Source organism: Microtus pennsylvanicus, chromosome 4 (assembly GCF_037038515.1).
Source record: "Microtus pennsylvanicus isolate mMicPen1 chromosome 4, mMicPen1.hap1, whole genome shotgun sequence".
In the NCBI taxonomy this organism is placed as follows: domain Eukaryota; kingdom Metazoa; phylum Chordata; class Mammalia; order Rodentia; family Cricetidae; genus Microtus; species Microtus pennsylvanicus.
The window spans coordinates 43,171,176-43,188,691 of NC_134582.1; the positions used below are offsets into that span (position 1 = coordinate 43,171,176).

Sequence of the window (17,516 nt, forward strand, 5' to 3'; positions counted from 1 at the left end):
ATGCGCATTTGAACAAACCCATCCTGTGGCTCTGTTGGGTGTTGAAATCTGAGATCCACTGGGCTTGTGGAGCAGTAGACAGGCTAACAGCATACAGTGCATGAGAAGCCAGGGAAGCAGTGTTTCCAGGGGAATAAATCAGTACCGTTTGACTCAGGTGATGAGCAGGCTGGGATGAGGCTTGTGAGCTGCCCGTTGGGTAAATAACCCATGGTGGTCATCAATCCAATGGAGGTTCTGCTAAAACCAGTTTGGGTTGAGGATAAGAAGAGCAACAACTGGGTTTGTCTGTTTGTTTCGAGGAAGGATCTTACTACATAGCCCTGGCTGGCCTCAAACTCATAGAAATCCACCTGCTTCTTCCTCCCGAGTGATAAGATTACAGATGTGTGCCACCATGTCTGACCCCAAAGGCCAGATTTTGATAGATTCAGGAAGGAATATGAGTAGAGCAATCAGAAACTATAAATACGGGTAATTCTTATCAAAGGTTTGAGTATAAAACCAGTCTGGTCATCTTCATTCTGTCTGATATTTAAATGACCCACCAAAGTTTACTGCAAACTTCTCTCCCTCCACCTACTCCAGGCCGCTGTCTTTACAACCAACGTGTCAGTTTGAGGTTTCCACAGTTGGGACTCGCGGAGTCCATTCTGCCCTCTCGACAGGAGTTTGGGCAACCCTGACTGAGTTTAAGGCTGCGGTCATTTCAGATTTATGCTGCAATTATTTGTTTCTGCAGTGATTCCCAGGACTTCACATAGCTTCTAACAGTCAAGTCTCCCTGTCACTTTTAAACCTCTAGAGAAGCATGCATGAGGAGGAGGACCCGGTGCACTGACAGATGACTATGAGGAAGAGATAAAGATGGGCGGAGTCTGGGGCTGGAGGAGGGGTCAAGCAAAGGAGAGGGAGAAGGAGTAAAGATACGAAATGACCAAACAATAAATAACTACGTTGGGTTAGGCAGTGAAAACTAAATGCAAGGATGCAGCCACTGTGCAGGGTGGAAGAACATGATGAATCCAAGGAGATTAATCAGGACTCCTGGAACTGTCGAGAGAAGAGATTCATTGAGACTGGGGCTGTGGTGTCCATACCCCGCCCTCCATGATGACAAATAGAAGCTAAGGTCATAGTTCACAGTAATTCTTTTTGAGGAAAGGAATTTAAACAAGGAAACACATAACATAAAAGACTGTGAAGAAAACTCAAGTTCAGCAAACACAAATCCAGGGAAGAATTAAGCTACTTTGGAGCACCAAGAGGAGGACAGCTGTCTGAATGGATTGTTCTTCAGAGTGACAAGAATGATGATGGCTTTGGATATTTATCACTTGAAGGGCAGTTGTGCTTAAATAGAAAAAAAAGAGGAAAACAAAACAATTGAAAAAGACCAAAAGCCTGAGGTAGAATTGATGTACACCTCCCATATACTGTCCTAATTGGAAAGAAAATCAAAGTCAAATGGATTGTCTGTAGTTACTAGAGAGAACCTGTCAATGGTCTCTTATTTTCTTACCCACCAAGCATAGAAAAAAAAATGACCACTGCTAAAACCCTACAGCTTTCAGAAACTAACCCAGAACATCTGCGGATGTTAATATTAAAGTCTAAAGAAATTCAGTCCAGCAGAGTCACATGACATGGACAAGGACTTTGCCAATTATCAGCAAACATCCTGTCTAATTTCTTAAAATCAGAATCTTCTTCTATTCTTGCTAAATTGCAAATGCTCTCCATTTCTTAAACAACAATGGCCACTTGATTCTGATAATGTTTACCTCATAGTAAACTCTTGAGAACAGTTGCCCGGGTACCAGGAAATGACCACTGCCATTATGGAAAGAATTTGACACCGGACTTACTTTGTGTCCACTAGCTGCTGCAGCAACGTGTTTCTATATAGTTTCCACAGATATTTTATGTAAATCATTGATGTCTTTAACCGCTCTGCATTTAGTCAGCCTGGAGAATGATCTGGAAGCCAGTCTATTTGAATGATCTTGTTGAGTTTAGCATTCTGTGTACCTGGAGAGACTAGGTGAGAGCCTTCTGATGGGCCGTGATGTCAAGAGCACTGACTCAGCTCTCAAGCTGATGCACACCCACTGACTTGGGATGATTGGCACTTCTGAAGGCCACCACCACATTACTTTGGCCATGTAATGCATCTCTCACTGCTCAACTGTTATATACAAATGTGTTTAAAATGACACGCCTGTTTGCAACCTAAATGGTGACCAGGTCCCTGCACTAACTTGGGCCTTGTGTTTAGAGGCAGCAAAAGGCTTGCATCTATTTTGTTCATTTTCAGATCAACAAATTAAATTGTACACCCTTGCTTAAGATTCTCTTCAGACAAATGTGTGCCAGTTTAAAGAAATGTGTAAAATCAAAATGAAAATTTTACAAGCACCTCTTTGATGACAGAAAATTATAATCAATGATAAAAAAAACTGTCTGAAACCATTTTCATTTCTTTCCACCAAGTGGGCAGAGCTGTGAGGCTTGCTCTAACTCCTCTCTCGTGCTCGCCCCCCCCACCTCCTTTCTGGTTCCTTCTTGCTCTTTTTAGGGCCTGCACAGACCCATGGGTAGACACTGATCACTTTCACTTCTGCTGAGGAAATTACAACACGCTTCTCTAAACGGTAGAGCGAAAGAGAAAACAGATGTTCTGATACCAAATGGTTGGACCTTGGAGAGTTAGCAGTATTCTCAGGACCCGTAGAACCAGAAAATGTCCATGAGCCTGAGAGGAGCCCTGGGGTATGAGTGGGGGTGGAAGAGAAGGTTAGTCAGCAAGGGACTAAGACGAGTAGAAAAGGAGGTGGGTGGACATCTGTGCCTTATCTGCTCTGTAGATCCCTCTTGACAACAGCGCAGCTCTTGGTTTCTATTCGGGTCTGGCTCGGGGAATATTTGCTGAATCAGTATCTCTGAGCAGAGCTAGGAAACTGACCCCAAAGCGGAGAGTCACTATATTAGTCAGGGTCTCTGAAAAAGGAAAAAGTTAGACCCAAGAGACAGAATCCTCCGATCTGAAATGTTCTCTGGTGTGAAATTCTCTGCTTTGTTCTCAAAGGAAAGAAAGCACCAGTGGGAGCTTGCTCATCAAACGTGGTGCGAGTTTAGCTTCTTCTAGAAAAAGCAGCCTGCGTCACATTGAAGCCAGATTTGGGTCTTTGCTCTGAGAGCGGTTAGCCCAGTGGAGAGGCTGGCTTCCGTGACAACTGGTGCAGGCACAGGTGCAGTGTGGGTCCCGCAGATATGAACCCTGATAAACGGTGCATGGGTGCCTACTCTGTGCAAGAATGGAGAGGAGAACAGCCCATCTCCTACCCTCCTGGGGTTCCCATTGCAGCCTGATCCTCCACAGTCTTCCTGGCAAGGAAGACATCTCAGATCCTGCTCCGTTAAAGCATCTGGGAGGAAGGTAAGGGGTACTTTGATTCCCTTTCTACAGCTGGACAATGTGAGTTCTAGTGCAGTTAGACGAGGGTCACACAGAGGTCAGAGCATCTGAAAAAAAAATTATCACAAGATTTTTGAAGAGCGTTGAGCAGTTTAAACTAAGAAGTGAAGACCTTTTTTGTGGGCTTATCTAAAAAGAAATGTGTTGTTCTGAGTATCTTAGTTTCATTTATTCAGCAAGTATATACTGGATGCTACTGTAGGCAATGCAGACAGTCAATGAAATATAGACTGTCAGGACATCAGTGTGTGTGTGTGTGTGTGTGTGTGTGTGTGTGTGTGTTGTGTGATGTTACGGGAAAAGTACTTGGAACAAAAACAAAACAAAGAAGTAGAGAGGAATTGGGGAGAAACTATTGAACAAAGCTCTGAATAGAGAAGCAAGCTGTGTGGCTGTCTACGCACCCCCAAAGAACAGCAAGTGCAAGCCTGCGTGGTGGGCAGGGGCAGAGAAAGTTTGAAGAGCAGAGTGGAGACGCTGGGACCAGCAAGGCAGCTGGGGGAGAGACAGCCCTGGCTTTGGCGCTGTGTGAAGCGCGGTACCCGTACCTCTGATGGTTTTATGTTCAGTCCCACTTAGCCTCTCCTAGGATCTCTCTTGCTGGAGGCAAGGCTCAGTGTAGGCAGCAGGAGAGCTGGCTAACTGGGGGCAACAGGGCAGGGGGAATCATCTGAAAGGGAACAAGGGGTACTATTCTGTTTTGTTTCAACTTTTTATAAGTTTGTTTCAGTTATTCTTTTCTTACTTTATGACATTGAAAACTCATGAAAAATTATTAGTCGTGTATGCTGAGATGGGATTTCAAAGTGAGATTGCCTTTTTCATGACAGTTCAAACTACCTTCCTAATACCTGAAATGGATCATCTCGACTGTGAGCTCCTTAATACAGGGCTGAAAAACAGCAGGCAATCAAATACTTTTCTAAACATGTAGACTCTAAAGTGGGTTCAGGTAGCTGAATTAGTTCATAGAAATTACAGTTAGCTGTATTTTATTGATCCTTCTTTCTAGAATGTATAGCAGTTCATTCATCTTCTTTAGGCCCATTATAAGGTTTTCCCTTCCCATTATGCTAACCAATGAATACTTTATTAAAAATCATAACGTTACGAGAAGCTATGAAATATGCTTCCAATTTTGGCAAATCCCCTCAATACCTAAATTCTTTAAAAAAAAAAAAAACGGTTTTCATGACTCCAGGAATATCATTGGCATCCCCAAGCATCCCCAAGTATCTTCAGCAAACAGCAGAGGCTCGGTGATGAAGAGACTGAAGACAGGGCAGGCTTTCAGATAAGATCATTTAGTTGATCTTTAAGTCCTTGTCTGGGTATTTGTTATCTCAGAATACTAGTCAGGGCTGAGATCTTTCTTGGGCATGGCTTTATTTAGCCTGCACAAGGTAAGTAAGATGACATTTCTATTTCCTGCTGGTTCACCAGCTTCTGCATGAGAAATGGGTACACAGGCTCCATCCTCCACATATCTGCTATGTCAGCAGTGATGGTTTCCCCTCTGCCTCCCTCCAAAGGATGTGTTGAATAAAGCTCTGATCTAGTTGCCAAATGGCTCGAGGCTTATTAATATTGGCATGAGTCACTTGTGCCACCTTTGAGTTATATTATTAACAGATTCCGGGAAGCTCCCCGTCACCCTTCAGTGACCTTTCACAGTTAACCTTTCTGCTAAGGCGTTAGTGGACCCACGGCCCCTTCCTTCCACAGAAACTAAATCCAGCTACTGCCAGTCATTTGTCATCTCCAGTGAATCCCCGTATCCTACATCTGCCATTGCAGCTCACATGGGAGAAAGGAAAGGCGAAATATGCACAAGAGATGCCATAGTCAATGACGGTAGATGGCGAACATCCCCAGAGCCGCAGCCACCAAACTGTCTGCAGTCAGCACTGGCTGTGGGATCCCTTGACTCTGAGAAAAAGGAAGTCCTCTTAGGGCAGCCCCTTGGTATTGTTAAACCTAGGAGCCACAGAAAGTCCAATTATTTAAAGACAAGCCTTGAACCCATGGAGAATCATATGCTTTTAATAACCTCTGGCCACAGCTGTTTACATAATCTCTTCCAAACACCTCGCACTTCACCAGCTATGTGTGTCCCTGTGTCACCTCAGCCTTTAATGAATTCTTTTCCCTTAAGTATTTCTGGAAATGCCCAGGGGTGCTAACATGTGGCTAGAAATAATTCCGTTGAGTGTCCCCACCAAAGCGGGAGTCCACAGGCCCAGGCTCGCAGGGTCCCACTAAGACAGCACTCAGGACCAGAAGTCTGTCCCCATCTCTGATGTGACCACAGTCACCACTACCAGGAAGTCCTGCAGGACCCAAGCTGGTGAGTTCAGGATGTGTGCTGAATGTCTAAGCTAGAGCCTCTTGTCACCTCCCTGGTCAGAAGAGTGAGACAGCTCACATGGTGCTGCCCTCAGGAGGCAAGTGTGCTCCATCTCAGGGGCTCTGTTGGCCCAGGGCAGACCCTCCTTAGATCATCCCTCGCTACTCCTGGACTATGGCCCCACTCCAGTGTCTCAACAAAGTTCCACTTGCCTTTGCTGCCAACATTCCCACCTCTGGGACAGCTAATCTATTACTCAAAGCTAAGTCTCATTCCTGGAGGCCACTCTGAGCATCCCACTGAAAAGCTGTGTGAGCCCCGAAGTGCCACTATCTCATCTAGCCCATCATCAAATGCTCCCAGGGTAGCTGGGTCCAAACGAGCTCTAGTCTCAGCCTGGAGACTGCCATCCCATCCCCAGCTGACGTCAACCCCCCTTACAGGAATTGTGCTGCTACTTTAGATCTTTTCTGTGGCTGTGGCGTGCTCCTTTCCCCCTCCCGTCCTCTTGGGAGCACCCCAGTTTTCCCTACAATGATTCGCAATGTGTCAGCGAGGAGGATTGCAGTCTTTCCCTGGAAGGTCCTAAGCCCTATTGGAAAGGAGATACAAATGACAGCGCTGAGCAAGGATTTGGTCTCATTTGTTCCCCAGAAACTCTTGAGCCATAGTTCTTGCCTGGTCCTGACACTCTGTCATCCTAAACCACATTTTAACTGTTTCCTGTCTTCTATTCTAAAGGAACCAAACAGTACACCTTATGAAGACAGGAGGCGATCAAACGTTCTCCTCCTGTCCTCTTAGTTTCTTTCCTGCAACTGTGACATAAGCAACCTGAAGGAGAAAGGACTTGCTTTGGCTCACAGTTCCAGGCAGTCCGTCCTAGAGGGGAAGTCAGCACGACGCTAATCAAGAACAGAGAACAATGACGACCACACACAGCACTCAGTCTCCATTCTTCACTTAGGCAATCTGAGATCCCCTGCCAAGGGAAGGACCTTAGCCACAATTAAGATAGGTCTTGCCATAGAAACAAGCATAGGACCAAACTAGTCCCTCTGAATGTGGGTGACAGTTGCATGGCTGGGGCAGACTGTGGCCACTGCAGTGGCACTGGGATTTACCCCTACTGCATGTACTGGCTTTTGGGGATCCTATTCTCTTTGGATGATACCTTGCTCAGCCTAGATGTAGTAGGGATGGCTTGCACTTTCCCCAAAGCAATGTGCCTTACCCTCTCTGAGGAGTGGATGGGGGGTGGGATAGGGGGTAGGTAGACAGAATAGGAGGAGGAGAGGGAGTGAGAAGTGGGATTAGCATGTAAAATGAAAAAAGATAGTTGTTTTCTTTTTAAAAAACATAATAAAAATAAAAAATTATAAATAAATATAAAAAATATTGTTGATCCAACTTAAAAAAATAGGTCTTCCCATATCTAATAATGTCATCAAGATAATCCCCCACAGACATGCCCAGGAACCACTCTCCCAAGCCATCCGGTTCCAGGAAGCTTGACTATTAACACTAACCATCACGCCTCCCCACTTCTTTATGAAAGCGAGCAGTTGGATGAGTCAAGGCACACACAGCTGTTGGTGATGGCTACCCGGGAATCGCTAAGTAGTATTCGAAACCCTAGGCTAGAGAGTTGACTCATCAGGTAAAGGTGTTTGCAACCAAGCATGATTACCTAATTGTCCTCTGGTTAATAGTAAGATTGTCTCTAATGTTTATTATTATTATATTTCCTTTTCTTCCCTTAAGATGAGAATTTCTCGCTTAGAGGATTGTATACATGTGATTGACAGATATGGTACATGTGCAGTCTAGGGCATCTTTGATAGTGTGTTCTGATCTAACACTCAATGGGTTCTAGAATCATGGATGTTCTGTGGCAAAGACATTGCGTGCAGCTCAACTTCACCTCCTGTTTGTGATAGGAAGAGTGGAGAGTGAGACAACCCCTGATAGTCTTCTGCCTTACAAATGCTTCCATGATATCAGCAAATTGCTTAGCTTTTCATCCTTCGATTTATTTGTCTGGAAAATGAGGATTCTCTCATCTATTTAATAAACTGTAAACTTCCATTCAAAGATGAGGTGTTAACGTCACCATATGAAGCAGATACATTACCAAGGCAAATCAATTAGTGCTCTGTTGTCAGAACTGCTATTTAACTCTAGATCAAGAACTCATTATTAATTATTGCACACATTGGGCAAGTTACAACACTTCTCTTTTTCTTATTTTCTCATCTATAACATTAATAACGTATGCTTCCCTCCTCAAAAAACATTAGATAGGACAGTGCTACATATATCACAATTACTTATGACTAAGAAGTGTCTTGGGTACAACACCAAATGATTGAGAGTCATTTGCTTTCTATTGCATGTTCTTTAGGCACTGTGGTAGGAGAAAGTCTACAGCATGTAGGTGTAAGAGCATTCAAAAATATAAAAGTCACCTTGATCAAAATACCAAACCTAAGTAGTGTAGTCAATGTTTTACGAAGTGTGTGCCCCAAAGTCATAAGTTTTGCAGGAGTGTGTTCCAAGGATCTTTGATGGGCGTGGGGATAGTCAGGATGGTTGGGGCATTGAGGACTTCAGTGCCCCTGCCCCCGTACACATAGCTTTTCTTTTATGACAAACATTCTTCGCTGATAAACAAAGCTATTCCTTCTTCTTGGACCCCCAACCAGATCTCATTTCCCAGGTTTCATTAACTGTTACCATGTGCTCACATTGTGGGCCACATGGGTTTTGTCTGTATGGCCTGCCTTTGCCATTGCAGTGTGAAAGCAACCACCTGAGATATACAAACATATGGGGTTGCTATGTCCCAATAAAACTTCAAAAAACTTGGCTGTGGTTTGCCAATTCCTGGATGGGAGCACAGAAAGTCAAAGGAGGGTTGTACAGAAACCTGAAAGACAGACAGGAGCCAACCAGGGGGAACCCTGGGGTCACAGAACCGCTTCAGTTTCACATAGGAACAGAAAGAAGTTCGCGAAGCATTTTAGGGTGTGACTTCGTGGAGAAAACATAGCTCTTGAGATCAGGCCCACACCTTCCACTATATGGCCTCAGGGGCCTTTCTTCCCTTTCTTTGTGACATCTCCTCCTAAAGTCCAAGAGATGGCATTTTTAGGGAAGGATAAGGCTGCAGGGGCTTCACAAGCTAACAATTGTGACTTTGGTGAATTTGTCAGGGCTGTGATTTTCATACACAGCTTAGCAGGACCAGAAACCTCAACCTGTCAACATACTGTCCTTGTTCTCTGCCAGACTTATACTCGAAGTTCGAGTGACTCATACCCTAGGGTAAAACCCTCTTTAATTTACTTGATAAGTAGTGTGTGGAGCTTTATTATGACACTTCATGTATAGATAGATAGATATGTGTAGCATTGTACTTTGCTCAAGTAATTTCCAATGATGAATAGAAATGCCAAATGTGCGCAGTCCATTTTGTCAAATACACCATAAATAACATCCAAAGAAAAACAGTACCAGCAGCCACAGTGGTTAATATTTATTATTATTAGTTTTAACAAGCAGAGTATAAGTCCATCTAGGTGATTACTTGGTTTAAACCTGAAAATAAGTCTATTAAGTAGAAAGTATAGCTAAATCCTCTTCATATAGAAAGCAAGAGATTGTGTAACTTCAGAACACAAAACTAGTGAGTAGTAGAGAAAAGAACTGGACACATATAGTGCAAACCAGAGTTAGGCATTTAACCGGTGTGACATGGCATCTCACAGAAAGAAATTCGATCAGTGGAGGGGAGGGTGTGGGGAAAAGGCAGATAAATCTTTTCCTAATGTCTTGAGGACATAACCCAATACAGCCATCTCTGCTAGGAAAGGTTTCCAGCAGATCGTCAGCTCTGAATGTCCTTTGGTTACAACGCTATCCACCTCCATAGTGGCCAGAGCCTTCTCACTAGCAAAGGCATTCCCAGACAGCTGGGTTTGCAGTTCAGTGGTAGAGGACTTGCCCAGTATGCACACACCTAGCACTGCATGGGGACAAAAAGAGGAATTCCCAAATTCTATAGTTCCCCCATCAAGTGCTGGAAGGTAACTGGAATCATTCAGTCTGTGGCTTCATCCACTGAGAACAGTGGTTCTCAACCTCCCTGATGCTATGATAGTTTAATACAGTTCCTCGTGTTATAGTGACCCCCAACCATAAATTTATTTTGTTGTTACTTCATAATTGTAATTTTGCTGCTGTTATGAATCACAGATATCTGATATGTAGAAAATCTGATATGTGACCCCTGTGAAAAGGTCACTTGGCCCTCAGAGGGGAAACAACCCACAAACTGAGAACCACTGAATTAGAACAACATGTTAAAGATTTGTTGCTGCGTGCTCTGGTCAGCACATCGCTCATATCTGTGGATCTAGAGCATCTGCTGCGTGAACCAGGTGTTTTATTTTTTCCCACTCATCACCTGACAGACATTTAAGTCATAACCATTTGGCTAGTATGATTGACATCACTGTGAACAACCAAGAACAAAGTGTTTTGTGGAAAGGTTTAACTTCACACAAGAGACTTCTTTTGTATATTTTTCTTTAAATTTTTTTGAAACTTTTCTACATGAGTTTGGTATGTGCATCGTTTCCACCCCTCCCTCCCTCCCTCCCAACTCTTTCTCAATGTTCCCACTCTCAGATTAATGGCTTCTTTAATTATTATTGCATATATACACATGCATGCATACATACATACTACATACATACTGTGCTGGCTAGTCTTATATCAACTTGGCACAAACTAGAGTTATCTGAAAGAAGGGAACCTCAGCTAAGAAAAATGCCTCCATAAGATCCAGCTATAAGCCATTTTTCTAATTACTGACTGATGGAGGAAGACCCAGCCAATTGTGGGTAGTGCCACTCCTGGGCTGGTGGTCTTAGGTTCTATAAGAAAGCAGGCTGAGAAAGACGTAGGGAGAAAGCCAGTGAGTAGCACTCCTCCATGGCCTCTGTCTCAGTTCCTGCCCTCCGGTTCCTGTCCTGCTTGAGTTCCTGTTCTGACTTTCTTCAATGATGAACAGAAATGTGGAAATTTAAGTCAAATAAATCCTTTCCTCCCTGACGTGTTTTTTGGTCATGGTGTTTGCACAACAACAGAACACCTAAGATGCATACATATAACTTTTTGTTGAGTTCATTTAGCATTGCTGGTATGTTTCTGTATTGAGGGCTGACCACTTGGGATTGGCTAACCTACCAGGGGCCTTGTCCCTGGAGAAGACTAATTCCCCCTCTCTCGGTGGCCATTAATTGCCCGTAGCTCTTCATCTGGGAATGGTGTGGGCATGTGAGAGTCCCCCACCCCATCTGTGCTGGCATGTCTACTGGTATTTGTCATTGTGCAGATCTTGTTCGAGTAACCATAATTCTGAGATTTGAAAGATGCAGTGTAGCACAAATAATAAAACCCAGAGACAGATATTGGGGTACAATCTGAAGGTCAGAAAAGAAAAGCAGCCAACCACTAGTGAGACCTTTTACCTCTACCAAATCTTCAGACCGAAAGGGCGAGATCCTGTCTCCATGAATCCTCAGATTCCACACTCCACTGAGTTCCTGTCTCTTCCCCTTTACAGTTCTCTCTCTGCCCAGCCATATCACTCCTGTCTCCACCTCCCTAGTGCCGGGATTAGAGATGTGAACCACCACCACCTGGATCAGTTTCTGGATTGATTTTGTGTAGCCCAGGGTAGCCTTGAAGTCAGAGATCCGTCTGCCTCTGCCTCCCAAATCTTGGGATTAAGGGCGTGTGCCACCACTCCCTTGCCTATATGGCCAATTAGTGTGATTGCTTTGCCCTCTGCTCTTCAGGAAAGCTTTATTTATTTAAACACAAATAATATACCACTATAATGCAACTTCCCTGTCGTGTATGAAAGATGCTATATCATAGCAGATATCTTGGGCCCCTGGGCTCTTAAAATCTTTACACCCTCCTCCTTCATGATATTCCTTGAACCTTCGGTAGAGGGTTATATTATAGATGTGCCAAATGAGATTGGCACCCCATAATCAGTTTTTCTGTGTTTTTTGAGCAGTTTTAGTTAACTGTAATACTTTCCATCTGCTGCAAAAGTAGATTTCTTATGAGACGTGAAAGCTATACTTGTGGATGTAGGAATACATATTTAGGATGCAGTTAGAAATTATAGTGGCTAGGAAAGTGGCAGCACAAGATTATCCTCTGGGGTCCATGACCTCACCAACCACGCATAGCTGGATAAGTTTATAATACCAGATATAAATTCCCTCCTATTGAGCCACCATTGAGTCAAATTAAACAGCTGTTGGTTTGCCCAATATATAAATGCCGCTATTGTACCCTTGGAGATATCTGGCCATTGTGGTTTGTAGGCTCTAGGTCTAGGTAGGACTATTAATTGCTCTTCTTCCTCAGCAGCTTGTGTAGCACCTTATACTGTGAGAGCCAATTGTCAGGGAAGAGACTTCCAGGTCAGATCCAGCTCAATTCCTCCAAGCCCTGTTTATGACATGTGTGTGTCTTTAGTAATAAGGTTTTATCTTCAAGTTCTGGAAAGCAACCAAGGGCAGTGACAGTGACCCATATTGTTTTGGAGAGTCTCTTGAACTCCTCAACAAACTTTTTAAAAATCATACAGTAATTTTAGGTTTAACTTTTTGAGGGACCTGGCAACCTGTTTGTCACAAGACTGAATCCATTTTGAAACTCTATTACCACTGTGGGAGAATTCCATTTTCTCCACATCCTCACCAAAACATCATGTTCCTGTTCTAAAAATACTCCTAACCTAGTGGATACAGAGGAATATCTCTTGTACCCATTCACAGCTAATAAGGTTGAGCATATTTTAACATCTTTTATATGTTTATTACTCATTTGTATGTCTTCTTTAGACAACTCTATGTAAGTCATTTGCCCTTTTAAAATATGTGTTGTCTTTTTATTGTTGACTAGCAACAGTTCTTTATATTCTATTTTGCATGTGTCTGTCCAGTTCTCTTAGCACCATTTGTTGAGAAAGGTTGGCTGTCTTGGCATTTTCATCAAAACCAGATGAGCCAAGACATTTCCGGACTCTCAGTTCTGTCCCATCATCTAAAGGCATGTCCTCATGCAGCCTTGTTTGGATCCATGTAGCTTTGTAGTAAGTTTTAAAGTTGGGAAGTCTGAACTCTCCCAATTTTGTTCTTTAAAAATTGTTTTGTTAAACTAAAAAGTTGTTTTATTGTTTTGATTTAATCGTATCTTAAGACATCAAGCTAAAGATGAAGCTGCAACTTAAGAAAGGCAACGTCAGGAAGGCACAAAGACCTCTGCTAGTTGTGAATTAATTTAGTCTATGGAAAGGGTTGGTTTCTTCTCTCTTCTGGTTCTGAAGGCAAAAATGGCTTCACATTCAGAGCTGTTTTACAGATGAGGGTGGGACGATGAGACAGATGATTGGGTCACAGTGACTGAAGAGCTTCTGTGGCCTGGCCTGATCTCTCGGGCATGTTCTTAGATAGTAAATCCCAGTGCTTCAGATAAAGATTCCTGGACTCTGCCCTGAGGAGGGGCTTGGAGAGCTGAGAGCTGCAGTTTGAGCAAACTCTGGTGATTTGAATGGAAATCAGTGTTTAAAAGTAGCATTATCACATGTACTCAATCATAGGTGGTTTTTAAACATAAAGCAAAGAAAGCCAGCCTACAAAGCACAATCCCAGAGAACTTAGACAACACTATGGACAATAAGAGAGACTTGCATAGATATAATCAACATGGGAAGTATAAAGTATAAAAAACCAAGATCTCCTGAGTAAATTGGGAGCATGGAGACCTTGGGGGAGGATTGAAGCAGGGAGGGCAAGGCAGGGAGCAGAGAAAAATGAAGAGCTCAATAAATATCATGGAAAAAAGTAGCCTAAAAATTCAAAGCAAAGCAGGGATGGCCTTGGAATGCTGGTGGCAGGCTCGGGGAGAAATGCAGGGACCTGAGGAGAGCATCGCATTGTTGACAGGAAGGCGGAAGGGAAACTCAGGCATTGGCAGCTAACAAAGAGGCAGGACTGACCATTGGTAACCACTTCAGCTCCCTACCTTGACCTTTCTAGCCTTGCCTGTGACCATGCCATCTGCCCTGTGAGAATATGCATTTATTTCTTCCTAGTACATATCATCTCTACAGTTTAGGAGAATACAGGAGTCCTATGGGCAAGAATGACCCAGATGATTGAGAGCTAACACTAATCTAAGTCAGGGCTGCTTATATTTTTCCCAAATTCGCACAATCCCAGATATATAAAATATGTGTACAGATTAAACATTTGTAGATATAAAAATCATAAAGAAATATTCCCAATTCCCTGTATACATATAATCTTGTAATTTATTAAAGAAAACATATTTGCATTCTAATTAGACGAATGTGCTTCTTTTTACATAAATAATCCAATCTTAGTTGACTGAATATTTGGTGCTGTCAGCTGTAGAACATCTCTGATTTTCAGAGCTGATCAATATTTGGATTTTATAATCATTGGTACTGGGAGCACTGTTTTGCATAAATATGTAGCACAATGTATGTTTAATACCTCTTCAGAAACTGATGGGAATTCTGTCCTAATTCCAACCTGAAACTCATTGGATACTGTGAAATCCAAGCAAATAATTCAAATAGCAAGTTGAAAAACCAAAATACAACCCTAAATTATACTGATTTGGATGTTTACATGCTGAAAAATTATGGCAGGAAAATATTAAAAGTCTTTGTTTTCTCTAACTAGGTGATTGTGTTACTACAAGAAGTGAAAACTTGGATAATAAAAACAATCTGATGTCTAATGTACTGTAGTCTCACATCTTCAGTCAGGGTGTTTGAGGCAGGATCGTTGGCCTTCTGTGTGCTGTGTTCAGAAGCAGGGCTGTAGTGAAGTCACATGATCCAATGGGGGTGGTGCTGGGAGAAACACCTCACAGTCATTGCGAACTTAATTTTGAATTTTTGATCTTTGAGCATTTGGAAATCTTTGATTGCAGCAGAGTTTTTGTGACCTCATCTGAAACCACGGGAAGGGCCAAGAGGAAACACAGTTTAGAAGGCTGTGCTGTACGCGCTCCACACTGGGGACCAGACTGGATCCTGACTATACCTCCAGGCAGGCATTCTGTCCTCCCCATTTTACCAGGAAAGGGATCCGAGGCGCTCAGACATGGAGAAACGGGTGAAGGTCACATGACAACAAGTAACAGAAAGAGACTCAAGCCCAGGCTGTCTCACCCCAGAGCCAGTTGCTTAACCACTATGTTGTTTCTAGAAGAAAACAAAAACTGTGGGGTGAGACTTATTAATACTGTGACTTAGAAAAGCGACTTGAAACTGATTCTCAAAAATAAAAAAAGGGACAAACACACAGGGATACCTGTGAACTATCCTGATGCTGACCTGGCTGTGACAGAAGCATTATAAAAACATTGGGAGCTCAAAGTGAACTGACTCCTTCCTCCCCCAGAGCTGGCCTTTGCATTTCTGTGGTGATGGTGATGGAGACTAGCCAAGGCCCTCAAAGTTTCTCTACCTCCTGAGGAGAAAGGAGCTCAAACTAGGGGGGCAAGTTAATGCCTTTGGAGGTAAATATCATTAAAGCCCCCTGTAGCTGGGAGAACAGCTCACTGGTAGAACACCGACTTAGCATGTGTAAGGCCTCGAGTTCAATTCCAGCACAAGTAGTAGCTAAGACAGAAGCAGTGTGGATCGGAGGCAGCTCAAGGCTAGCCAGAGACAGTTCTCTTCATCTTCCAGCTTTCTCTCTCCGTCCTCTATTTCCCCTCTGTCTCTGTGGTCTTGGACTCTGAGGGATGGAAGATACCCTGTGACTGTGTTTGTTTCAGAAGAGACTGCCAGGTTAGGGAAGGCTTCCTAGCACAAATTCTAATTGGTCTTAAAATATAAACCCAGATTGTGATATTGGGGAGGGGGGAGCTGAGAGATCAGAAAAGCAGAGCAGATTATAAATATGTCCCCAGGAAGGAAGGAAGGAAGGAAGGAAGGAAGGAAGGAAGGAAGGAAGGAAGGAAGGAAGGAAGGAAGGAAGGAAGGGACAGTTTTGGTGAAGGCAAACTAGTAATACTACGACCATTACTTTAACAAGTTAGTGCCAAATGCCCTGCTAATATCAGCAAGCATAAATCTCATTGACTGGTCGCAACAGCGTGACAGGGAATCCAGACTTTATAGCTGTTGAGGAAGCCGAGGCAGCCAGAAGGTCATACCCGAGGAGCATGGGGAGCGCGGTTCTTAAGTTTTTCTCTCACCCAAGCCAGTGCTGTTGCTGCTCTTCTGCCCATCAACATGAGCGTTCCTACCTTTAGCTTCAGGTTGCAGTTGTGGGTGCCCATCTGTCAGGAGATGTGCAGCTCATCCATCTCCTCTGTCTTCACCTCCCACCCGAGGGCTCCTACCACATCCTTTGTTAGCTCCTCCTTTCTGTTTCCCTGACTTTTCTATTCTGAGAGAGTCTTAAGAACAGGGGCTTCATCTTCAGTGCCTTCATAAAAACTAATAAGAGAAACTCATGGGATGCTAGCCAAAGCTTTGCAGCCATAGGTAAGGAGAGGGGCATCATTACAGTTGGTCCTCTGTATCCAAGTTGTGAATCTGTGAACTCAACAAATCACAGATCAAAAGTACTCAGAGAAATAGTGGTGTCTTGGAGCATGGGGGATTGCCCAGTAGGTAAAGTGCTTGCTTGCTAAGCATGGGGAAGCAACAGTTTAACCCCCCAAAACCCATGTAAAAGAACTGGGCTTGGAGCCTGCAATCCCAGCACTGGGAAAGAAACAGGAGGCTCACTGGGGCTGAATTGACCAGCTCCATGTTCAGTAAGAAACCGTTTCTCAAAAGCATAAGGAAGTCACTCAGTGTTGACCTCTCGGCTCCACATGCATGCACACACATGTGTGTATGCACACATTCACCTGCACAAATATGTACACACATATACCATACACACACACACAAATGTGCATCTGTACCAAATTTATGTTTCTGTTGTCATTTGTTAAGCAGTGTGCTACACCAACCACTCAAGTGGTGTTCCTGTTAAGTTTTAGAGTAGCAATTTATAGAATGGACCCAAACATTTGTAGCTTTTGGGATTCACTGAAAGCCCCAAAGACAACTGCCAAAGATACAGAAGGGCAATAACTCTATATGAGTTAAAAACAAGCTGGGTGGTGGTAGTGCACAGGCCTTTAATCTCAGCACTTGAGAGGCAGAGGCAGGCAGATCTCTGTGAGTTCGAGGCCAGCCTGATTTACAGAGTGAGTTCCAGGACAGCCAGAGATACACAGAGAAAGCCTGTTTCGAAAACAAACAAGCAAACAAAAAAACAAAAAAGAACCATAAGAACAACGAGGAGGAAAAATCCAGAAACCCAAGGAGCAGAGAAAGAGAAACTGTCACAAGGAGAAAAGGTGACCTCTTATGCAGTGGAGGGGAGAGGTGAAAAGGCACAAAACCCTGGCCTGAAGTCCAACGCAGTGTCTGTTCCACTGTACAAACCTGGATCTTGCAGTTAAAGGGCCTTTTGAGGATGCTGATGAACGTAAACAAGACTATAACTTCATACTAGGTCAACAGTGATCTCTGAAGGTGGATCATTATGTATCCTGAGT

The 17,516-nt window shown here is 43.5% G+C and overlaps 1 protein-coding gene across 2 annotated transcripts in view; it reads left to right on the forward strand.

The window, feature by feature from the left end:
* The first annotated feature begins 3,182 nt into the window (after positions 1-3,182).
* Nr3c1 (nuclear receptor subfamily 3 group C member 1) overlaps positions 3,183-17,516 on the forward strand; it is a 122,759-nt gene continuing 108,425 nt past the window's right edge. The window contains exon 1 of one of the 2 annotated variants that reach the window (XM_075968776.1): positions 3,183-3,439. The gene's annotated coding sequence lies outside the window, so the exon portion shown is untranslated. The remainder of the gene's footprint in view (positions 3,440-17,516) is intronic. The other variant, XM_075968773.1, reaches the window with a different exon arrangement.